A 25,314-nucleotide genomic window follows, 5' to 3' on the forward strand; every position below is an offset into this window, starting at 1 on the left:
TCTCATCCTGTCACACACTCTCTCTGCCATGTGTTCTATCTTAAGGGACCACAGCAACAAGGCTCTCAAGAAACTGTGAGCCAAAATAAGCTTTCTTTTCCTTCTGAGTCAATTGTCTCAGTGTATTAGTCACCGTTTTCATTGCTGTGGGCAAGTACCTGACACAAGCATCTTCAGGGTTTGCCTGGCTCACAGCATTTGGGTAGCCAGGACAGTGACAGGGTCCTGGCCGTGGCCAACCAGGCACGCTGCAGCTACAGCCAGGAAGCAGAAAGCCGGATTCATGATGCAGTTCTTCTTCCTTTAGAGTCGGTCCTGGGACCCACCCCAGGGAAAGCGCTGCTGGGTCCCCTCACCACCCTAACCTGAGTATCACAGCACTCCAGGGATTTGTCTCCAAGGAGATCCCGTCAACCCTTACCCTGGGGGATTCTGGTCCAGTGATGGGAAGCCAGTGACTAGAGTTCTCTAAAGTCTCTCCATCTGTAAGAGAAATCTGTGTGTAAAGGAAACAGAATATGAAGAGAAGTTTCTTCCTGGGCTGGGGCAGGGGGGGAGGGCACGGCCCAGGTAGTGCTGCCGACTCCAAACAGAGGCATGGCAGGATGCAGGAGGCTGCTTTCCCAGACCCTCTTCTTCCCTGAAGAATGAGTCTCCATGGGCTAAATCTGTGTATTCTAAAGTGTTGGGATATATACATATGTGTGTATGTACATGCATACATACTTATACATATTGTGTAACACATGTACACACACATGCAGGCACACACATGTATATAGAGAGCCTGTCGCTCACCAGAATATGCTCTTGGCTCAGGGACGCGGTGGGATTTTCTAACTGCTCTGTGACTCTAGCCGCTGGCTTCAGGAGCGTGTCCTAGTCCCAGCATCTCACGGGTCAGCAAAGGCTCAGTGAGCCCTTTCTTTCTCAAGTTCCTTGGTCTCCAGGGGTTTTGACTCAGCCCATCTAGACAGGCATCTCCAAAGAAGACACATGGCTAGAAGAGGTGTACGAACAGGGCTGAGAGTCGGGAACCATCAGAGAAATGGGAACCAAAACCTACCGGGTAGAGCAGCGGTTACCAAAAAGACCAAAGAAAGCAAGCCTTGGCAAGGACGTGGGAAAAGCTGGACCTCCACTGTGTGTGCCTGTGTGTGTGTGTGTGTGTGTGTGTGCGCGTGTGGAGTGGCAGGGGCGTGGTGTGGGTAGGACAGCTACTGTAGGAAACAACACGCAGCCTCCTGGAAACATCATGAAGATGCCGTGTGTAAGACCCAGCAATCCCACTGGCCTGCGTTCCTACATTCAATAACTGAGAAAAAATTCTTGCTGCCAGCTGGGGATCAGATGGAAATAGAAACACCTTTTCCCTGGCCAAGCTTCTCTCGGGCCTTGAACTTCTGAGGTGAACACATGTCCTGGAGCAGCAGGAAAGTAGTTCTGGTGTGGGCCCGATGGCAAGGTGGAGATCCTCAGAAGGCTCCCACTCCACTTCCTTTCTGCAGCCCTCCTAAGACAGGGACGAATCCTGGGGCGAACTTCTCAGAGAGGGTGATTTCCCCCATGAGCTCTATCTACCTGCATACTAAAGACAGACATTCCGGCAGCCGGAAGTCTCTCAGAGCGACATGGGAATGGGTGGGATGGTGGCGGCTAGGCGGGGCAGCTGCGGACGGGCTTGCCTGTCCTTTGTTGCTGTTATTTACAAAACATTTTCAGCTCTCAGAGTTCTCTGTGGAGAAGTGTTTATGGATTTTGCTGCTATCAAATGTCTTTTTTTCTCCACTTCCCACTAATCACCAGGCCCAGGCTGTCCCAGGCTCCCTCCCCCGAGAGCCTGCGTCTCCAGCTCCTGGCCTGAAGCCGCCAGCCTCCATCTCCATCCTTTCTTCCTGTCTTCTCACCTGCCAATGGTCTCCATCCCCCGGTGAGCATGACACCGCAGCCAGTTCAGAGTCTACCTCAGCAACAGCCAAAAAGAGCTCGGAGTTCAGCACCACAGCCATTCTACCGCCTTGGCTACCTTGACTGAGAGCCGAACTGTTAGAAGCCAGAAGACAGAAAGAAGGCTGGAGCCCCAGCCATGGCCCAGGACCCCACTGTTCCCGAAGGCCCGAGTTCTTGTTTATGAACCATCCAAGCCAAGTTCCCTGGGAGCCCACGGCAGGTTTCTCTGCATTTGGGCCTTTGTGAATTGTATTGCCGCCAGCTGTACTAGCTCAACACTGAGAAAAGTCTTGTCTTGAGTAAATTCTTTGTCCAGAGTTACAAACCCAGTCAGAGCAAATGTGCTGAGGTGGCAGCGCCCTCCCTCTGGCCCAGCCCCTCCCTCTGGGGTCACCTGCTATTCATTGCATACCCTGGCAATCGCTCCTTGGGACCACTCTGGATTAGGGGTGCTCTGGCTTGGTTCCCAGGCCTTTGAAGGGAATACAACTGGGGGAAGTCAAAGCGTGGCTCTGACCTCTGACCTGCCCTCTGCTCAGGCTCCTGAAGACTGAGACTGGAGGGGCAGCGACACAAGGTGCATTGACTACCTTGTGCTGCCATAAGCCACCAGAACCCCAGCAACTTAAAGGAGAGCTTGTCTGGGCTTTCAGGCCCAGAGTTCACGGAGGGAGCAGCCAGCTGGTGTGAGGGCAGGAGCAGAGCCACAGCAGGGAGCAGGGAGAGCAGGTGAACCCAAACAAGTCTTTAAGGGCTCAACTTCCAACCCCACCCCCTGCACCTCTGCCCCATGACACACTTCCTTCAACAAGGCCACACCCCCAAGCTTTCCCAAATGCCGGAGACTACAGGGACCCCTTGGCCTTGACCAGAGACACCGGGGACAGCAGTGTCCAGATGTGGACCCACAGAGGAAAGGCATCTACCGAGCCACCCTCTGCCTCCCGCCCCTCCTCAACACCTGACCTCTGACCTCCACAAACCCTGCTGAAATCCTATTAGCCCAAAGAATGGCCAACCTGGAGCCAGCTTCATATTTGAATAATCTTTCCTGTTCCATCCACTGATGAAATTTCAAGTCTGAATCATTATATGAGGCTGAACAAAGCCCGCGAGATTAGAATAATGGGAAAATTGGTGCATGGGGACAGTAAATCTCCTGCTGCGGCAGCATTTCTAACATCAGGTACCAGAAAATCAAACCGTTACCCGGTTCGGCCCTTTTGGAGTCTCCGAGCAGAGCAAGGGCATGAGCCTACTGACCCCAGCCACCTAGGCCCACAGAAAGCAGTCCTTACAGAAGCGAAGGTGACCTCTGCCCATTCTGCCAGGCACCCGGGGGCAGCTGGGGGTGGGGAGCAGGACATGCTGGACGTGAGGATTCGGAGAGTATCTGACTTCCCAGACGCATGCTAGACCGTCCCCTGAGCACCCCAATGGAAAGCGTTTCACACAGAGGCCCCGTGTGGCTTTCTGAGCAGGGCCCCCACCATTGCCTTGAGCTTCCTGGACACAGAGTCAGTCCACAGTGCTACATGTCCAGGTCTCAGCTGTGGTTGTCAGGAACGCCTGGCTGTACCGCTGGCTTTCGGGGGCCATCTCTGAAGGCCAGCTGCTGCTGCAGTTGGGTCTCCCAGGGGCCATGCACCTGTCCTTCCCCTCCTGGGACTCAGCCTGCATCCTTCAGGTGAAGCCTCCTTCCCTAATGCCCCCCTGGACTCCACACTATGGGAAGGGGAACAGGCTGTCCAGTCACCTGCAGCCTCTTGTGTGGGATGGATGACTCTAAAATAACCTGGAACCGTGTGGGACAGATAGGACGCGTGGGAGGCAGCGGGAGTCTCATGGAAGCTGGAGAGGGAATCACCATGGCAACCAGCTTTCTAGCCCTCTCTTCCCTGTTGCCTGGTCCAGACTTCCTCTCTCCAGAACATGAGGCCTGAGCTTCTTCCACGCTCAGCAGCAGGACCTAGCAGGTCTCTGTAGATTTGCAAAGTTGGGCAAAAATGAGCATTTAATTTTCAGGTCCTAGGCAGGAAGGAACCCAATCCTACCTTTCTGGAGTCTCAGGTCCAACACTATTTGTCTTTTTCAGAAGGAGTTAGGATAAACTCATAGTGGATAAGGGTAGGCACCCCAGGCAAGTGAGAACATGAAGTCAGGCAGACAAACAGGCTGAAGTAGGAGAAGGCAAAAGGCAGATGGAGCCACAGCCACAGAGCACCAATGAGGGACAGCCAAGAGCCCATGGCCACAGGGCAGCAGTGAGGGACGGTGAAAGCGGAGCTGGAGAGAGGCTGGGAGAGGGATCCATCGGACCTGGGCTGGATTTCATAGTGTGGGAGCCAGAGCCACGTGTGGAAAGCTCTGTACGGTAAGAACTAGCTGAGGTACTTTGTTCCCGCACTGGCAGGGGCCTCACTCAGCCCCACAGGGGCGGCTTTCCTACTCTGCGTGTACCGTTCCAGCCATGTTGTTTGCAGACAGCAGCCACCTATTCCGTCTTTTAAAAGCTGCTTCAACACTGCAGTATCTAGAGTCACACGGAGTGCTGCTGCTGACAAATGTGCCACAGGAAAGGAGGAAGGGACTGGATGTTCTGCAGAGGACTTTTGTTTTCATAAAGTTCTTTTCTTATGAAACGCAAAAGGCCTAAATTAAAATGAATCACCCATGATGGCTGACATTTGGGAAAGTAGTGATATAGCTTCCATATATATTTACCATTGTGTTAGTGTAATCATACACATTACGGGGCAACGTAGGGTAATTTGACCTATGGATTTAGCATCATGACAAAATGTGGGTAATGCACGCTTCCAGCTCCTTGGACATCTGCTATTGTGTGGGAACTACTGAGTGCCTTTATCTAGATCTTATAAAATATACAGTAAGTTGCAGACAGCACATTATCATCCTACATCACTATTTTGACTCTCCCCTTCTCCCCACCTTTCAGTGACTCCAGTGGCTTCTGCTCCGCTCTCAACTCCTATGACGTCAGCATTTCTGACTTCCATACATACGCAGAAATGTAGCGCTTGTCTTCCTGCGTCTGATGTGGCTGACTGGATTCCATGTGTGCGGAGGCGTGCCCCACCGTCCCTCCTACTCACCCCTACCCAGACGTCAGCCAGCCCTCAGCCATAGGGAGGCTGCTCCTCATCTCTCCCCACAGAGGCTGCTGAACACACAAAGGCTGGCTTCCACTGCAGATCACCCATCACGGGCACAGACTCCCATCAGCCTTCCGCATTGGCCCGCCCTCAAAAACTCAGGACAGCATCCTCAGCCCAGAGGGGGCTTCACAGTGTTACCTTTGTTTACTCTTGTGCAACCAGGGATATCCAACCTTTCTGTAAGGGACTTCCAGGGCTCCATCCTGACCCTGTCACGGTCCTCGAGGCCTCTTGCCACCTGCCCTCCTGTCGTGAGGAGCTCGGGTCACTGGAAGTTTGAGTAAACAGCTCTCTTCTGAGTAATTAGTATCCAATTAGGCCACAGTTTTGTGTGTTCGTGAGTCAGGCTCTTACCCAACCCCTGGGAAGAAGTAAGTAGGCCAGGCCTCTGTTTACAGAGCAGAGCCGCGCTGGCTGCAGCTCAGGGAGTCGCTCGTGTTCTCGTGTTGGTGCTTGTGAGAGGAGCCAGATCCCGCCTTTCCGGCATGGTCTTCGGGAGGCTCCCAGGCTCACCTTGTGCTGACCAGGAAAGAGGGCCCAGCCCCACCCTGTGTGTGACAGGTTTACGGCGATGTCCTCACAGGAGTCTCGCTGCAAAGGGCACCAGCTGTGCGTCTCCCATGCTTACTAATGCCTGGGCTTCCTTGCTGTTCCCTCTGTGTATTATCTTTTTAGAGTGTGTGTGTGTTCACATGTGTGTTTGCAGACATGTGGAGCCAGGGGCATCCTCCAGGGTTGCTCCTGCCACACTGGCTGCTTTGCAGTCTCAGCCTCCCCTGTGCTGGGTCACACGTGTGGCATACTCCTGGCATTTTTAAAGTTCTAGTGAACACTCTCGGCCCCCGTGCTAGTGAGAACAGAACTTCACAGACTGAGTGATGCCCACAGTCCCGCAGACACTTTCCATACGGTCGCTCCTCCACATCCGGAGTGCCATCCCGGAGTCCCATTGCCCTTCCCTGAGGGCCTATGGACTTCCACTCCCTTAGTGAAAGCGTCCACGCACAACTCCAACGGACTTAAGCAGTTTGGCTTAATGATCACATGAACAGCCCATACCTACAAGAAGCCTAAACACAACGTAAACATTGCCCTCAGCTCAGGAGGAACGACGAACGAGCAGGAGAGAAATGTTTTTTTCCTTGAGTGTTTTCCACCCACAGTTGGCCGAATCGGTGTGTGGAGATCCTGCCGAAGCGGGGGAGGGCCATCTCAGCCTAGAAAGGAGAGACCCCTGTGGGCCGGGAGCTCACTACGCACTTCCAGCTGTGGGGGATGCTCGGCAGAATCGCTCCGCACACAAGGTCCCTGTGACAAAGATGTCCTCCAAGCTGCTGGAGCAGGACTGGTCCTGGTGTCTCCGGGGTCTATATGCTGCCATTTTGGTTGTTTTGTTTTAGTCTCTAGGGTCTGTCTGCCATAGCTCCTGTTATGGTGACATGCATGTCTTCTGTTAAATGTTCCTCAGTTCCATTTATTCCCTCCCCCAGCTATGGGTTGCACATCTGTTTTTACTATTATTACTTTATTTATTTATTTATTTATTTTTAGGTTTAACATTTTTCACTCTTGTCTACGTTATCTTCTTCCTATTTTGAGGGTTAACTTTTCATCTCGTAACGTGAAAGGCCAGATCTTTTCTTAGCTGTTTCCCACAAACTTTAACATGCTGTGCTGTTGTTCTCATTTAGTTCAAAATAGTGTTAATCCTCCTTAGGACTTCTTCTCTGACCCACGAAGTACTTTGTTTAACTTCCAAATATTTGGGGATTTTCCAGATTCTTTTGTTGTTGACATATTAAATTCTGCTGTGGGGAGGACATAAACTTTGTTTGATTTCGCCTCTTTTAGATCTGCTGAGGCGTGTTCTCGGGCTCTGCACACAGTCAGAGAGCATCTGCAGAGAATGGGCGTCTGTGCTGGCCACACTCACACCACGAGCCATCTTGGCAAACAGCATGTTTTAGACCTTGCGTATTTTACCAACTTTCTGTTTGTTTGCTCAGATTTTAATATAATTGTGTGTGGGTGTGTGTGTGATGTATGTGTTCATGTGACGGAGTTCACACCACAGTGCACATGTGGAGGTCAGGGGACAACTATGTGGAATCGCTTCTCCATGCCCACTTTTCTGTAGGGTCTGGGACTTGAACTCAGATCACCAGACTTGCACAGCCAGCACTTTTACCCGAGGAGCCATCTCGCTGGCCCCTGTTTGCTCATCCCACAAGAACTGTCCATTTCCCGTGGGCTGTTTGTGGTTTCGCTTTCGTCTTTGTGTGCACTGAGAGTCACCTCTCTGCGATGACCTGACCCTCCATCAGAGCGAGCTTTCCTTGCTTTGCATAGTTCACCCGTGACTGGTGTGCGTGTGCATGTGCGTGTGTGTGTGTGTGTGTGTGTGTGTGTGTCCTATGGTAGGCTCTTGGGTCCCCCACGATATGATTTTCCTCAAATTTGGAACCATTGCTGCTTCATTCCTTCAGTGACTTCTGCCTTCCTCTTCGGTGCCTCGGGGAGCACGGTGGTGGGGAGCACGGTGGCGGGGACCCCGTGCTCGGCTGCACGTCTCGGACGCCCGGCCAGGCCAAGGTTGTGCCTCTCTGCTCTCGCTGGCTCACACTGCAGGCTGACAGGCCCCTCGGCCGCCATCTGACCTCGCCATCTTCTCGCTCCTTTCTCACGTCAGCCCCACACGTCTAAGTCCGGGAACCACTGTGCTTGGCGAGGCTCGGGTCGGACTGCTCTGTGGGCTTGTGGGCTGCGGGGCTTCACTCTGGGGGAGCTAAGCAACCAAAGGCCTCTTACTGCTCTTCTAGGGGAATCTAAAGTAACGATGCTCTCCCGTGTCCGATGCTGTCCCCGGGGGAGGGGCTCTTCTATCCGGGTTCTCTGCTCCGAACAGCCAGGATTTAACATCTTCCCATGGGGCTTGACCCTGAGAGCTCCCTGATCATTTTCGACCTCTAATTGTGAGGTCCGTGCTTCAGAGGAGCAGCAGGTAACACTCAGCAAATGCCACAATTTCCTGGGGCAGCTTCTACAGCTACGCCTCTGAGGAGCTTCCTCCGCTTCGGAGCCCCGTAACACTCTCTAGCTGTATCCTACCGCCGCCCCTGAACTGTTACGCTGCCTCTTCAATTCCCAGGCACCTGGAGAGCTTAGGCTGCAGTTTGCCTGCTGGTGGGGCTCCCGGTCGCTCTGGTGTCCGTGTCACTTGCCGCCTTCCAGGGTGGACATTGAGGCGATGCTGACCGACGCTGAGGTAGACTATGTCGTTAGCTGCTGCCTGGAGTGGATTAATGCAGCTCCCGTGCATCTGTGCTCTCCCAAGGCCGGACTGCTGAATAGACTAACCCACTGAGAAGAGGAAGGCTCCAGAGGGAAGGGAAGAGGATGGTGACAGAACATGACCGCGGTATCATGCACGTCACAGCCACAAGCACCTTTTATACAACTGACCTCCACTAAAGGTTCTATCTGAAAAAAGAAGTGAATCTGACTTCTCCAGGATTCTGGTTTTCTTTCTAGTCATGTGACCGCTGTCTCTCACACAAAATTCTTCCATGATGCTGTGTACATTGCTATGAGGCTCTGACCTGGCCCAGAGGACTCTACTCAGGAGTCAGTGTCGTCATCTGGATTTCAGCCTCAGACATTAGAACAATGGAAAACAGTAACAATGGCCGCAAACTGTCCACCAACTGTGCCTGAGAACAGCTTCCTCATCTGTGGTGTCCAGATGTCGTGTGGTCCAGGAGAGACAGGAAGCCTGGTCTTGTCATTTCCTCTTGGTCAAGGGCAGCAACTGTGTCTTTGAACTTAATTTGTGTCGCCAGCCATTCCTCCCTTTGTGAGTTGTTTGTTTTTGTGGTCTCTCCTTTTCTGAGATTGACTTCTGTGCCTTGTCATCTCTCTTAATTAACTAAATTTGACTTTATCATATCTAATTGTATCATATCTAATAGGAATGATATCTAATCCCTAACCCACCAGCTTTTGCCTTTATCTGTTGGTTTAAACATGCGCATTCCTGGAGGGCTCCTGCTCTGACCATTTGGTGGCCAGACTTGGCAGGGGTGGGGCTAGCTGGAGGAAGGTCAGCAGGAGGCACCTCAGCTCCCAGGCCTTCCACTCGCCTCTGCTCTGGCCTCTACCAGACACTCCCGCCACCTCGTGCTCCGCCTCGCCTTGGGCTCAAAGGTGTGGAGCCAACTGACTTGGGTTGAAACCTCTGAAAACTGACACCAAAACCAAATCTTTTCCTTCTGCAGGGACCGCCTCAGGGATCTCGGGCCAGTCTCGGGCCAGCTCTCTGTGCCTCCCCTCTCCTGTGTAACCCCTTTCCTCGTCTTTCTTTCCATTTCATTTTGAAGTTCTACCATGGAACTGTGATCTGTAGCTATGTTAGGACCGTTCACACATTAGGACCGTCGTCACACACTGAGCACACTGCGAGTGGGTCTGGGCCAAGCGAGCAATGATCCAGGTGAAGCACAAATAGCCTCAGGGGTGTCACAACTCCCCTTCATTAGGCACATGCCTCCCCAAGAGCATCATCAGTGTCCCTCAGTCCCTCGGTTTCTCTCGTCTGTACCAGGAACTGAGCACTGGGCCGCGCAGTGAACACCTGATCACTGAGGCTGCAGTCAACGGTCTCTCCCTCCTTCCCCTGGACCCTCCACAGCCGCGGATCTGCTTCCTGTGATGGGGACCAGCTCATGACAAAGCGTGATGCACACGGAGTGACCCAGGAGCTGGTGCTCCATGACTTGTTCCTATTAGTGAACGCACACACTGCCGCACCCACCAAGCTGAGCGCTGGCTGCACGTCACTCCTCCTAACGGCCAGGGCTGTGTCCTGTTCCATCTCTCCACTCATCTGAGGCGCCGGCCTGTCATCCTTTGGCTATTACACATGGCGCTGCTGGGAGCACCGTCTACAAATGTCTGTGTACACACTTCTCCAGTGTCCCTGGAGTGGGGCTGCTGAGTCTGTGGGGAAGTGTCCGTGTCTCAAGGCCCGCATCAGTGTTTACTGCTGTCTGTCTTTCCTTCCTCCTGTGAGCTGTCCTGGTGTGTAACACATGTCACACTGCGGCTTTTATTTGTGGTTTTATTTCAGGGGAGACTTAAGCTGTGATTACTCAGGCAGCCAGCAGTCCTCTACCCTCAGACCAAACCTCTTTTTCTAAGTTCTCACCACCACACCTAGCAAAGTGCTGGGTTTCCCTGTAGAGCCTTCAGACATCTCGGTTTGGTTTCTCTCCTTTCCTGCTCCTGGCCGTCCTCACCCCCCCCCCCCAGCTCCTTTTCTACCTTGATGCCACACATGTCCTGGTAACCCCATACCTTCCTCTGCAGCCTCTCCTCCTTCCTGAAGAGAGTTCATTACTGCACCCTAACTCACTCCCACACGTGTACACGTCCATCCGCCAGAATCCACTGTGGAAGAGTCCGGGTAGGGTTTGTCTTTCTGAGCCTGAGTCACTTTGCTCCCAGTCAGGGCTTCTATTGATAAAACACCACAGTCATGAACAACCTGGGGAGGAAAGGGTTTGTTTCCGCTCACAACTGGTCTCTGCCGTGTTGGTGAGCAGGACTCACTTTCCCTGCATACATGTGTTCTCATCAGAGACGGTAACGAAGACACTAGTGGGCGTGTGAGCGTGGGTGGGGACACTTGAGGAGAGCTTGCTGCTATCAGGTTTCATTTGAGAGGACAACGGCTGAGCGGTCACTTCTTTCTCTTCACCTTTACTTGAGTTCTGGGGACCAGACTCAGGTGCCCAGGCTTGCACACTCAGCATTCACAGGAAGGGACAGGAAAGAACCCTGGCATCGGTGAAAGAAGGAATTGGTTTGCTTTGTAGCCACCTTTGGCAGAGACATGGGGAGCTGGTGGCGTGAAGGTGGGTTCACTATGGAGGACAAAGCTACTGTGGATGGAGTGGAGGCCTGCCTGGCCTGGGGCTGGGGCTGGTACACCTCACTCGGCTGGCTTCAGCGGATTCCCCTCTCCCTTTCTGTCAGGCTTCTGGCGCATGCCAGGGAGTCTTCTGGATCTGGAGGAGAAGCCTCCGGTCAGATGCTGGCAGGAGACACTTGGGATGTAAGCGAGCGAGTGTGCAGCCATCACAGGCCACCGAAGCACGTGCTGGGTTTCTTCTGAACTGGACCCAGGGCAGTTGCGGGGGCGGGGGGGTCGGTGTGAGGTTGGATGCTTTCCCCTTGGTGGCTGTTTCTATTTACATAGCAACCAAACATTCCCTGCTCTCACCAAGAGCCTGCAAGATCTGCCCCACTGTCTGCTAAGTCTCTTGTCCAGAGTACATTCTGCTGTCTGTGTTATGAACAGTGGCCATTCATCAGGACCAGAGCTGGGGCAGTTAACACATTTTTCTGCAGGGAATCAAATCCAGATAATGCTTCATAGAAAAGTTTGTCCAATGTGCTACCAATTGGAGTGAAACTCAAAAACTCCGCAACAAACCCCAGTGACTCAGAGGGGGCAGAGAGACTCTTAAACGTTTTTGTGCAGACCAGAAACACGCTTGGCAATGGAAGGTTAGCACTGGAGAATTAAAAAATGCATGGCCACAGCCTCACTTGCAACACTCCACCACCAAAGAATATCTGAAAACCAAAATCTGCTGCTGAATGTAGCAGGTACGGCGCTACCTCAGGATAGGCTGCAGCAGAAAGGCAGGTGTCGGAAGCAGGGATGAAGGGGACGTGCCAAGCGGCAGCAAGATTTCCTTGCCGAGAGCCTGGCCCAGCCAGCCGGGCGGACGCCATTTCTACGAACGAAGCTTGGAGGAGAGGGTAAATGCTGGGAAATGGCAGCAAACCCCTCAGCATGTCTGCAAAATGGGTGTTGGCCTTGGAAGCTCTGCGGTTGGCGGCCTCCCCCTGGGCACCCATGCATGCTCTGGCTGATGTCTGTTTCCTTGGCTTTCCCAGGGGAACCAGAAAGGCAGAGCAGAGAGGTGCTGGCCAAGGAAACCTTTGGAAGAATGAAACTCCCAAGGCTGCAACTTCCACGCCTAGTCACGGCGGTGGCGAGGCCGGGTCCCAGACTGCAGCACAGAGCCTGCCACCAAGGGCACAGCCTGGCCCCTGCGACTTGGACACTACATGAAAAGGAGCCTTCAGCGAAGGGACTCAGCTACCCTCCCACGGGCTCTCACAGAGACCTCAGAAAGAACATTAGTGAAAAATTAACATCAGTGTAAACACACATGCACACACCCCGAAACAGTGGAGGTGGGCCAAGACACAAGATGAAAAGATAAATGCCCTTGCTGGGACTAGGAAAGCATTCTAAGGGACCCGAAACTCAGCAGGATTAGCGTTTGGAGGAGGCAGTGACGACAGAGCCACAGTTGATACTCCTCAATGTTTGGTTCTTAAAGCACTGCAACAGAAAAACCCCGTGTGCACAAAACCAAGAAAACCGGGGGCAGTGAATAAGTGGACATAGCAAGAAAAACAAAACAAAACAAAACAAAAACTGTCCTCCCTTTAAGTAACCTGACAGAGAACAAACAAGATTAGACGCTTCCCGGTGTGCAGGCCAGGGGTGGACAGACTGACTCCAGCAAACGAGTCTCGAGAACTGGGGAGTCTGGAGCCTCAGGGGCAGCTGCTGGCCGCAGTGATGCCCACGATGGGTGAGCCAGGCAGGTCTTACTGCCAGGATATTTTAGAGAAATGTTTATATTCTAAACTGTGATACGGCGTGTTTAAAATACTGGGAGGGAGAGGCAGAGAGAGAGGAGGCAACTGGAGAGAGGGAGAGGGGAAGGCCCACTGGGGCTGGTCCAGCACGGAGCGGCACCGTTCTCTCTAACACTGCGGAGTAAAAAGCTGGAAAAATTAGTGTGGGCAGATGAGGCAGAGGGAAAAGGTGCTGAGTGTGCAAGCCTGGGAGCCTGAGTCCAAGCCCCAGAGCTCAAGTAAAGGTGAAAGAAACACACACCACACACACACACCATTTTTTTAATTTTTAAAAAGTAGACTAAGAAGAGACCGAGAATGACAAGCAACTGTAATAACCCTCTCTGAACAACATAATTTAAAAATATCCAAATGGAAATCTTTAGGGGGCATGTTATCAACACTGATTTAAGGAGAAAAGGAGAAAAGTTAAATGTGAGTACGTTCACAACTGCAGATAAAGCCTCCAGCACAGTAAAAATGTCTCAAAAGAGAATTTCAAAAATTGTTTAAAAATTAGTTGTATCAACAATTGCAAAGCAAAGAAAAAGATCCAGAGCTACACAGCTTGTCCCCGGAGGAAAAGATCCAGAGCTACACCGTCTGTCCCTGGAGGCTAAATCAACCCCAGCCCAGCGTTTGACAGAGATGATGCAGAAAAGAGAACTACAGGCCAGACTTAGAAATAACTTTGAAATCCTAACACACTTATAAATTAAGGACCTTCAAGTATCACTGAGGACATGTCCAGCTCAAGACTGAAGAGCTGTAATTAGTCTAATGCTCTGAAGGCTAGAAGGCTCCATGTCAGCCGCCCTTCTAAGGTGACGGGGCATTAAATACCAACTGAAACACCCCAGAGGCCGTAAGTGGGTGTGGGCATGCAGAGCTAGGAAAATAGGGAGGACGCCATGCAGGGGGAAGAGGTGTTGACGAAGAGGGCTGGAGGGCCTGCCTCATCAGGTGTGGCATGGAAGGGCACATGCAGACGAGAGGGCTGGAAGAAGGAAGAAAACCAACAAAAATAATGTTTGAAAATGCCACATAAAAATCTGAAACCAGGTATACTAATCTAAGTTTTTAAATAAAGAGGCCTTGGGAGATATAGCCGAAGACTGGCTCCTTTCACAAATTGCACAAATGACGGTGTCTACTGGGCAGAGGAACCTGGGGAGCATATCTGTGACGATCAGGAAAGGGTGGTGTCTTCCTGAGCTACTTCCTCCCAGAGCCGAGGAGTCATTTCCTACGCTCCGAATAGAAAGCAGAGGAAACTGCGGAAAGGGAAGGTCAACAGTTCACTCTACGCCGATGGCGATTAAACAGCATTAAACCACTGATCCCTGGGGAACTAATGCAATCACAGAACTAAAAAGAAAGCTTCGGCCAGGGGGTAAGTTATAGCTGCCAAGAGCGTGCCAGCCAGCAGCCTTTCCGAACACCCAGGAACACATTGGATGCACGCGATTCTTGCCACAAAACATTTCAGTCTCCCAGGGAATGAACACACATGCACAAGCATACACACACACATATACATATATACACATACACACATATACACATCCACAGCACACGTATACACATGCACACATACATAGAACCAATAAAATTGAAGACAAAGCCAGCAGATGGGGTAGATTTTACACACATGCACACTGCACACACCTACACACATACACACACATACATGCTCACACATCCACGGGCACACATATACACATGCACATAAAGAGAACTGATAAAATTGAAGACAAAGCCAGCAGATGGGGTAGATTCTGTGTCAAGCTCCGAATACAGAGTAGCCCTCGGAGCAGAGTCTGGCCCACACGCAGCCGGGGAGGTGAAGGCCAGAGCATTTCTCCACCTCCTGGCCTGCCATCTGCCTAGAATATAATTTAAGAAGTGACGGTGGCGTCGCCGCAGGTGTGGCTCTGGAGCAGAAGTGTGTAATGCTTCCTGCTGGCAAAGCTGGAAGGGACAGCATCCAACCCCCACTATTCTCTTTGCGGACCCAGTGTCCTCACCTGCAGAGAACTGTGTGTGTCTCTCCCTTCCCACCTCCGGGCTCCTGCTCTTCACTGAGAAATGTCGGCTTCAGAAGCGGAATGCTCCTGCCCTGAAGACTGTAAATATTTTGCCTCTAGAAGGGACCTCCTGTCACAGAAACTGCAGCTCTCCCTAAGTTTATAAAAATGAACTATGACCTTTGTGATAAGTCCTAAATTGAAGTTGTATATGCCAAATTGGCTGCCTATGCTCTAGTGTGCACTGATTACACTCTGACTGTCAGATGCTTAGTGTAAAATCAGAAGTGGCAACTGTTTGTAGCAAGGGTTTGCGGTGTGCCAGGGTCAAGATCCTTCAGATGAGTGTATGCCACCTCGGGACGCAAGCTTACCAATGCGCTCGCCATGACGAGCCGCTGGCTCTGTGGGGACCGGAAGCCACCGCTGGGGACCAGCACTGTGCGCGCTCTCACTCGGAAGCCCGAGGGGCCGAACCACAGGCTTTACATACTAGCTTACAGAGCTCTGCTTGGACGTCACAGCCAAAGCAGTAACCACGTGAGGCAGAGCATGACAGAGGGCGCAGGCGTGCAGAGGGGGGTGTTAGGTCAGGGGAGAGTGAGCCCCGAGCCAGCACATGGCCTGACACGTGTGACGATGGCTTATCTCTGTGGGACACTAGTCTCTACACTGACTTGTGTGGGCAGCTTTCACCGTTCTAGCAGACCGTCGGCCAGGACGAGCTAAAGGCAAGAGTTCTTTGCACTAGCTCACACTTTCAGGGTCCGTCCATCGAGGCGGCGGGGCGTGTGCTGCCACACGGGAAGCAGGAGGACAGTGTGGGCTCTGTCGTCCTCTCACTCCTGTCTGCCCATGTCCCCGGCCCTCAGGAGGTGCCTCCGCCGTCGTGGCAGGTCGCGTTTGTGGAAGCCCTTCACGAGGTGCCGGAGGTGGGGCTCAGCGATCTCTGGTGACCTGAAAGCCGGACAGTGTGGCAGGAGAGTTAACCGTCACGCCCCATAAGAGCCCTGGAAGTCTGCCGTGTTCTCTCCCAGCCCGTGCTCAGGAGAACACGCGGCCGCTTAGCAGTGTTTGCACATGGCCAAGGGCTGAAGGCCAGGGCTCGAGCATTCACACCCTGCACAGAACGTGACTGCGCTGAGGGGCACGAGGGCGGCTGACGATCCGTGCTGGAAGCCTGTGAGGACGTTTGGGGTGGACGGGTCACGGGTGACCCTTGTGTTACAGCTGCTGTGTCCTCGCTGTGAAAAACCACGGAGCCACCCCAGCTTTTGCTCAAGTGTGAGGGCTCTTCCCTGTCTCCCTTCCTGAGGTGCTGGGCTCGGGCACCATTCCCCCTTCACCCCTGCCTCCACTCCTTCCCCGTCCCTCGGGACTCCGAGCACACTGGTGACCTTGCTGCTGCTTCAGCTCATGCTGCTCCTGCACTTGCACACACTCGGAAGGCAGCAGAGACCTCCGAGGGGAAGAGCTGGCTGCTCTTGCATGGGACTGGGGTTCCGCCCCCCCCCCCCCCCCGGTGCAGAGGTGTCCGGCCAACCCGGGAACGGGTTCCTCCTGCCAACGACCGTCCGCCTGCTGGCCGCAGGACTGCCTCTGGATCAGAGGGAGGGTCCAAGCAGTTTATTATTTTGCCTTTGCTTCTGGCACTTCTTAAAACAAACCTCAAAGATGAAGGAGAAAAAAAAATCCTCCTGTCTGAAATGCATTCCTTTTAGAATCCAAGAAATGACTCAGAGGCCATGGGCTGGCATTTCTGTTCCCGGTAAGATGATTAGCTGCACAAATCCTATTTTTGAAAATGTAGACTTTGTACCCTACATATTCTTCCAGGACAAAGTAGAAGGCAGATAGAAGGCTGGGTGGGATGACACTGTCTACGCAGTTAGGATTATTTAAACACGCTACTCACCGCTCCATGCTTCACTGTCTATTTTTAACACAGGCTTAGAGAGGCCGAAAAATGACTCAGTGAAGTTCCCCACTTGGTTCTTTAGGAAACTTCATGTGTGAGCTAGAGTGAGAAGTTTGCTTTCCACCCAAATGTCCCGGGAGTGATGAGAGAACACGAGACTGGGGGATCTTCTCCACCCTTAGAGAAGAGCAAAAGCCTGTCACTCACAGGTGCAGACGGACCGTGAGAACTTTAGAAGGGAGAGAAGGGAGCCTCAAGGTGACAGATGCCTGGGGCCAGCTGTGAGAGCTCCTTGTGCTGTCTGGCTCACAGACAGGGGGATGCCGAGGCGGGAGTGGGCTCTTTAATGAGCTGAGTGAGCCGGGGGCAATGAGAGTGTTCAGGGCTGTGTGGTAGAGGTGGCCGCACCTCCAAGCGCACACGCTTTGATCTTTGAAGTGAAGCCCTGGCAATGGCTGCAGTGGGCATGTTTACGGTGCAGATTTTACCACAGTGGATTCTGTCTCCTCTGGGAGACACCGGTGAGGCACTAGTGAGACACTAGGGCTCCTTCTGCTTCCTTTTCTCACCGATGCTGCTTTCCAAAAATGACCAATGACTCACTCTTCAAAACCACCGCTGGGCCTGTCCCACTCTATCAGGTCCAGGTCCAGCAGGCGAGGTGCCTTCCTGGTGGCCAGAGATGGACAGTGAAAGGGGACAGGTGCAGCCGTCCCCCCGGGGCAGGGCACAGCTCGGCTGCTGGCTCTGAGACGCGTGTGAGGTTACTGTGACTGTTACCAAGCTTACACACCGCCCTTTGTTCCGGTGTGCCGCGTTCCCATCGTCGGGGCTTTCAAGGCCTTCAAGGCCTCAGCTGGGCCGTCAGAGCCATCCTGGCGGATGTGGGAAGCCCCGGTCTCCAGAAAAGCTTTATCTGTGTGGTGACACCTGCGTAGCAGTGTTGCTCAAGGTTCCACTTCATGAGCATCTGCTCACGAACAATGAGCGCACCAATCCTGCAAGCTGAGAGCAGTGTTCCCCTGCTAGAGAGTCAGCGGGAAATAAGGCAGAAGAAGGGTCTGTGACGTCCTCTGGTGTGGCTGGACTGGCACGTGTGCTCTCGTCCTATGAGTGTTTTTGTGCTTCCTGCATAGGGCACATTATATGTCTCAGAACTGAATGTGAAAGGCCATGCAGAGCAGGGAGAGCAGCCACAGTGTTCCAAAAATAACCCGTGACGTCTGTCGGAACCTTCCAATACCATGTGTCCAGAACACCGGGGTTCTCCCTCTCACCAGGTGGACTGCGTAAAGCAGGGGTCATGGAACACTGACGCATCAAGCGAGAGCAAATTATTAGGAAACTGTACAAATGAAACGCTGCGTTTCGCCCGTGAGCAGGCTGTTCTCTGCTGGCGTGCCTTTGAAGAACTACTGGCTTTACCACCCTTCACTGCACATCCCCGAGAGGGTGCATTCCCTGGGAGCAAAAGAGGGCAGGGGGCAGAACTCCCACTGCGTAGCCTGCAGGACGCTGCCTCAGGAAGATTGCGGAGGAAGACACTGCGCTCAAAACCACTTCAGAAGGGCAACTGGGTTCCAGGCGCATGAGTCCCGAGGCCGCCACAGGGTTGGCTGCCAGCCTCCACTTCCCGTGAGTTCCCGGGGACGTGGTGCGCCCGACAGATGGATTGCATCCTCTGCTCTGCTGAGCTCCTGCCTCAGCTCTTTGCCCTTCACCCTGGGGTGCAAAGGACGGGGTTTTGATGGAAGCCCCAGGCGCACCCTTCCCCCGAGAGTTTACATCTGTGGTCACGAAAGGCAAGCAACTTGGAGTTCTGCGTAAAAACAAGATGGTGAGCCCCGGGGAAAACCAGCCGAGGCCCCGTGTGGGTGGCCCTTGCTCTGCTATCCAAGGTCCCTGGCACCAGCAAGTCCCCAGCCTCTGGGAGCACCCCGGCTGTGGAGAAGCAGGAGCTGTGGCTGGGACCTCTGTTCTCCCTTCCCCTCCACGCTCTGGCTCTGCTGCAAGCTGCCCCTGGAAGGTCAAGCACACAGGCCCTGAGGTGTCCAGAAGCTCCTCGGGGCCACGCAGGGCTCCTCCAGCCAGCGCTGTGGCGGGGGTGTGAAGATGGAGGCCCTGGACCCTGAGATACTGCATGCATTCATTAGGGTCCCAAGGGTGGCCCTGAATAATTTCCAAGGTTTGAAAGTCATAACTCCTGTGACAGGTTGGGAAACCCAGTCTGTGAGGCCGTTGCTCTCCCCCCATCTGCCTTAGGCACCAGGAGGCCATGTCACACATCATTGGCAGACTTCCCCAGCAGAGCACAGAGGCCTGGCTCCAGCCTGTCTCTTTACACAGCTTCTCTGTTTCCCCGAGACCATAGCGCTCCCTTCTCCATAGTCCAGCTTTGGCATGCTCCAGTGTCTGAGGCCTGCTGTAGCCAGAAAATGCTATGTGGAATGTTCTAGAAACACATCATAAGTTTTAAGTTGTGTGGTTTTAGCAAAGGCCGTGAAGACTTGTGCCAGCTTGCTGGACCCCATCCTGGGTACGAGCCACCCTGTCTGTGTCCACACTGCATCTGCTACCTGCCTATTGGTCACGCGGTGACCAGATGTCAGTGCTGGCTCGGTTCACCATCCACGTGCAGGTTCTCAGAACATGTCGGCATCACTGGAGGACATTGTGGCTCGTTACAGCACTGTGGGGACTCTCCTCGCCCCAGTGGACACTGGCAACCTCAGAAGACCTCACCAAGCAGAGGTGCCACCAGCCTCTGACAGCAGGGCAGGGAAGCTGCTGGCCTCTCAGGACACGTCCCGGCCTCAGGTGGCCTTGCATGGACTCTCTGGAACTGTGAATTCACTTTTGAACTCTGCCCCCTTACACCTGATCATGACATTCTCAAATCTTAAAATAGCCTTAGGGGCTGATGTCATTCCATGGCAGAGTGAGCTTCCAGCTGTGAGACCTTGGATTTAATCCCCAACACTTTAAAAGTGTGTTCAAAACCCTCAGTGGCTGGCTCTCTGACCACCTCCCCCTAAGGGGAGTACAGCCTTGCCAGGCTACAGAGGAAGACTATGCAGCCAGTCCTGATGAGACCTGATAGGTTAGGGTCAGAGGGAAAGGGAAGAGGAGCTCCCCTATCAGTGGACTGGGGGAGGAGCATGGGAGGGGGCTAGAGCTGGGATACAAAGTGACTAAACTGTAATAAATAATAAGTAAATTAAAAATAAATGAATGAATGAATGAATACACCCCTCATAAGTGTCACTGAAGTCAGTACATAGCTGTTACGAGACTTCATGTCTTCAAAGCCTCACCTCCACTGTTTCAGAGCACGGCTGTATTTGAAGACCTTCAGAGAGTTGACTAAGGTAAAAGAAGGTGATCAATGAATGCGCTGACTCAGTGTGACCAGCGTCATCTTAAGAGATAGGAACCGAATGCGAGAGGGTTGGCCATGTGAGGATGGCTGAGGAGACACTTCCATGGCTCTCTTAGCCATGTTGACCACCCCCATGGCTACCATGTTGGCTATGCTTCCCACAGGGATGGTTTCCTGAGCCAATCAGTCAGCATCTCTCAGAAAATGCCGCCCAGAGCCCTTGAGGCGCTCCAAGGAGACTCACTAAGCCTGAGACCAGCAGGCCTGTCCCTTAAGCTTGTCCCAGTGTCAACATCTTTCTCCTTCTAGAAGCCAAGACTTTAGAGAACCCTGGGTTCTAAAGCTGTCGTTCCTCAGGCTGGCGAGGCAAGGGCTGACGAGGGCTCAGGGCGGTGGCTGGTTTTAACTGCCGATTGGCCACAGCCTGAAATCCCTGAGAAGAGTCTCACCATGTAGTTCTGCTTGGCCGAGGGGTGTGTCTGTGGGGTGTACTGCCACCTCGGATGTGGGAAGACCCAGACCACAGTGAGCCGTGGGTTTCCTGGGTTTGGTCTTGGACCACGAGCAGAGAAAGCTAGCTGCACACTCTGCATGCGTGTGCTCTCTGCAGGGCTGTCACCATACAGACACCCTGTGTGAGGTGTTAGTAGCTGCCTCACACTCCCGTCAACCCTGACTTCACTCTTCTGATGGCCTCTAGCTGGGAATGGTGAGCCAAATGCTGTCTTCCTCGGCTACACTGTGTTTACCAGGCTGTGTATCACAGCAGCAGACGCCATCATGGGAGATGGTGGAGAGCCTGAGAGGAAGCAAAGGAATTCCCTGATTGTTGGATGGCTTAGGTATCGTCAACCATTCTAGAAGAAATGTTTTCTTTCTTTTTTTTTTTCATTATTGAATTTTTATTTTTCCATAATTTATCCATTGTATATCCGTATTGAAGCCCCCTCCCTCAATCTCCCCTAGTCCCACCCTCACTCCCTCTTCCCCCTATCCTCTTCCCCTACTCCACTGAAAGGGGGGGTCCTCCTCTGCCATCTGCCCAAAGCTTGTTAAGTCTCATCAGGACTGCCTGCATCCTCTTCCTCCATGGCCTGGCAAGGCTTCCTCACCAGAGGCAAGTGATCAGTGAGCAGTCACCTGAGTTCATGACAGAGGCAGCCCCTGCTCCCCTCACTCAGACATCCACATGGAGACTGAGCTGCCAATCGGCCACATCTGAACAGGGGGTCCAGGTCCTCTCCATGCATGGTCCTCCATTGGTGCATCAGTCTCTGCAGGACCCCTGGGCTCAGATCCTTTAGCTTTGTTGGTCTCCCAGTGTGGCTCCTGTCTGCCTATCCCCCTCTTCTTTCATAAGACTCCCTGAACTCTGCCCAAAGTTTGGCCGTGAGTCTCAGCCTCTGCTTCGATCCCCTGCTGGGTGGAGCTTTTCAGAGGACCCTCTAGAGTAGACTCCCATCCTGTTCCCTCTCTTCCACCGCTTCTGGTGTCTGTCTTTTAAAAGCCAGACTTGTACATGTTTGAGCTTAAGAAAAACTTGTCCTGAAGACAATTGTGCTTGGGGGCAAATAGGAGAGAGCCCACCAAACCAGGGATAAGCCAAGCCAGGGCCACAGACAGCACAGCAAGCCATGCTCTGTGTCTGTGGTGGTGGGCCAGTGTCAGACGTCTTCCTCAGTCCATTCGCTGGCCTTGAAGCTTTCCATTTCAGTCAGACTGCCCATGAGGAAGCCCTCAGACCCCCAGGTCTCTTCTGCACTGCAGCTACAGACATGCTGTGTCACACTTCAGAGTAGAGCTGGAGATCACACTTTGTGGTTGTCGGGCAAGCACCTTTACCAGCTGAACCCCTCCCCAGCTCTCCTTGTACCTTCTCTGGGGGATGATGCGACCCCTGAAGAGAGAGAGTGGTCCTTGAGGGGCGGACATGTTAGCCACCTAGTCAACCAAGTTGTGCTCTGCAGTGTTAGCCTTGCTCTTCAAGGAGAAACACAACAGAACATAGACTGATAATTTGTTTTTCCTAGGAAGCCCTTGTGTTAACACATCTGTAGCAGATGCTCCCTGATACGTCAGCTCTAGAACAAACGGATTCTTTTGGACTGCATTCCAGAGGGGTCCGCCCACAGCCCAGAGGGAAGCCGCACACATGCCAGCAAAGTGTGGCCAGAACGCTAACTCCTGGAATAAGACTCAAGGAAGGAGCTGGCGTTCCAACAGCCCCTCGAGGGCACAGCCCTGGCGGCCTGGCCTCCACCCACCACGGCCCACTTTCTGTGGGCTTCGTCACCTCCCCGTCCACAGTAGGCTGGGGACCAAGCCTTCAGGTCAGCACAGCCTTCAGGACATGAGAGAGAGAGCTCAGGTCCCAAACCGCAGCAGTGACAGTTACAAGGGCTACTTTTCCTCAGGGTGTTTTAACACAGCAACATGAAAACAAAACAAAAACAGGTGAAGTAGTGCAAATGGGAAATGGCCCACACAGACACTCCAGGGCATTAGGACACTTGGTCCTCACTGTCACTGGAGGACAGTCCCGTAAAGAACAACTGGACAAGGGAGGGACCTGGGAGTCCGCAGGAGTGGCAAGCCACAGAAGGAAACATCGTGGTAGGTCAGTGGCAAGAGCTGTGCCCACTCCTCTGATGCCATCGGGCTGGCAAGTGTCTATTGTCATCTCGGGGTTAACTCCTGTCCCTCCTGCAGGAAACGTGGACGCACATTCACAAACCCTGCCTGCCAGCAGGTGGGTAATTAGAGGGCAAAGAGCATCGGTCCAGCTGCTTCTTCTCTGTTGCTCATGATCATCCTGACGCTAGAGTAGCATGATTGGGGGTGGGAAAGTCGCCTTCCATCTCTGGCATACTGAGTTAATACAGATGTGTTAGTCCGATGTTAGCAGAGCAAAGCGCCTGAGAGCCAACTCTATCAAAGAGGAGGGTTTGTTTCAGCTCATAGCTTTGAAAATCCATGTTCTGTTGGCTCGTTGCTTCAAGGCTGCAGAGCACGTGGCGGGGGAAATGGCTCATCTCGTGGAGGCTGTGGAGTAACAAGTGGCCAGAGTCCAGTCTCCTGCATCATACCAACCCACTGAACTAAGATCTGTACCAAACCCGGTCGTCCTGATAGTGGCATGCGCTGGAAACCGAGCCTTCCACACACAAGTGCCACAATGTCACCAGGACACACTCCATCACCTGGTCCTTAGTTCATGCCAAGCCTCTGTTGCTATAAAAGGCAGCGTGTCCTTGAGCTCCAGGGATGGGGGCCTGGGCTCCTGTGGGGCAATGACGGGCAGGAGCTCCCTGCCAGGGCCCCAGGCCTCGCAGCAGAATTACAGTGCTGGAGCCTTCACAGGCAGCCCGGAGGCCAGCAGCACCGGCAGTGGGCAGAGCAAGAAACCGTGCTCTCGGCCCAGCTGTGCACTGGCGTCAGCACAAAACTGCATTGTGGTGGAGTTTCGTCGGGCCGAGCTGCAAAGCCTGTCCCACGTGTTTCCCACCAGGATTTTCACGGTTGAGAAAAACCTTGGATTAAAGGGTTAAAGGTGTATGGTGTGAATGGTGTTATAGGTAAGAGATGTTACTGAGCTGGCCACAAGGAAGCAGGGAAGCAGTGTGCAGGCTGCCAGGGCTGAAGAGCCGCAGATAACAGGAGCAGGCCCGGCTCCTGCTGAGGTTTGCAGCACACGCCGTCTGCAGGCAGGAGCTGTCCTGCACCCGCAGCCCCCATGGAGGAGTGTGCCTGTGTGCACTCAGGGTTTACATTAATCCCGTCGCCCCAGAAGGCTCCTTCTGCCCTAAAAGCTTTTAAAGAGATTGCTCCAGCAGTAGCCAGGAACTCAAACACTGACGAAACACATCATTACCCGGATAGATGACTTCCTTCCTGGGCAGTGTGTCCACACACACACACACACACACACACACACACACACACCACTCACCCCTCTGGGCAGGAAATCAAAGCCTTCAGTGCAGATGCTAATTAATCAATAGCTGGTTTCGAAAGCAGCGCTGCCACGCATGGAATCTCTTCATTTTCCCTGTTTCGCTTTTACTTTCATTGCTGTGGTGGTAAAACCAAGTTAAGGAGGGAAGGATGGCTTTGTTCTGCCTCAGCCTTGCGGGTTCAGCCTCAGGCCTCGAAGGGGCCTTAGGCAGCCTGTCTCAGTGAACCAGGAGTCTGGGAGCAGACAGGCGGAGCTCAGCTCACTTTCTCCTCTTAATACGGTTCAAAACCCGGTGATGCCACCATCCAGGGTGTGACTTCCCCACCATCCAGGTGACTGCCCTCCTCAGTTAAGCCTCCCTGGGCGCATCCTCACAGCTGTGCCAGAGGCCTTTCTCCCAGGCGGTGTACAGTCAAGACTGCGCAAGGCCTCCAGTGGTCCACGCCTATTGCTCCAGAGTGATGCCTGCTGCTCCGGGGAACACTCGCCGCTGGCACAAGCCTGAGCCTGCCTGCCTGCTGACATCACTGACGTCCCGGCGCTGGGTGCCACCAAGTGTCCCCTGACACCTGTGAGTGTGGCTCTGTGTGTGAACACCCAAGATGGGCTCAGATGGTCCTAACCCAGTGACAGCTGTCCTTCCTGGAGGAGAACATGCAGACACAGGCAGGCAGAAGTGAGAGCTGTGGAAGGGCTCCCTGCAAGCCTCGGGATACCAAAGCTATTGGTAACTGCCGGAAACTGGAGTGGAAAGGAAAGCTTCTCCTGGGAGACCCCAGGAAGAAACCAACCGGCTTGAGGAGGCCATGGGACCCCAAGACTGTAACGATGAGTCTGGACTTCAGCCCCGTGGCCTCCAGGAGCTCATGTGGTTTAGGGCCTGAAATGGCCCCTTGACATACTTCATCTCCAAGCCAATGCCGCTTGTAATAGTGTTAGTCTTTGTGGGAGGGTGTCATACATGTAAAGTCACATGCATGTGCGTGTCCACCCAGGCCAGCCTTGGTGCTGTTCCTAAGGCACCATCCATCTAGTATATTTTGTCTTGGGCTTTCCTAGCTGGCCTAGAGCTTGCTATGTAGACCAGGCTGGCCTTGAACCCACAGAGACCTACGTGCCCCTGTGCCCTGAGTGTTGGGTTTATGGACACACACCTTCACACCCAGTTCACCTCATGTTTCTTGCTG

At 53.3% G+C, this 25,314-nt stretch overlaps 1 long non-coding RNA gene across 1 annotated transcript; it reads right to left on the reverse strand.

The window, feature by feature from the left end:
* Positions 1-211: 211 nt before the first annotated feature.
* LOC132648616 (uncharacterized) lies at positions 212-6,626 on the reverse strand. Its single transcript, XR_009587058.1, has 3 exons — positions 5,268-6,626; positions 1,367-2,043; positions 212-483 (listed from the first exon to the last, which is right to left on the reverse strand). It is a non-coding gene; the product is annotated as an uncharacterized LOC132648616 (long non-coding RNA).
* Between the last annotated feature and the right edge of the window lie 18,688 nt (positions 6,627-25,314).

The sequence above is a fragment of the Meriones unguiculatus genome, chromosome 17, assembly GCF_030254825.1.
Source record: "Meriones unguiculatus strain TT.TT164.6M chromosome 17, Bangor_MerUng_6.1, whole genome shotgun sequence".
Taxonomy (NCBI): Eukaryota; Metazoa; Chordata; class Mammalia; order Rodentia; family Muridae; genus Meriones; species Meriones unguiculatus.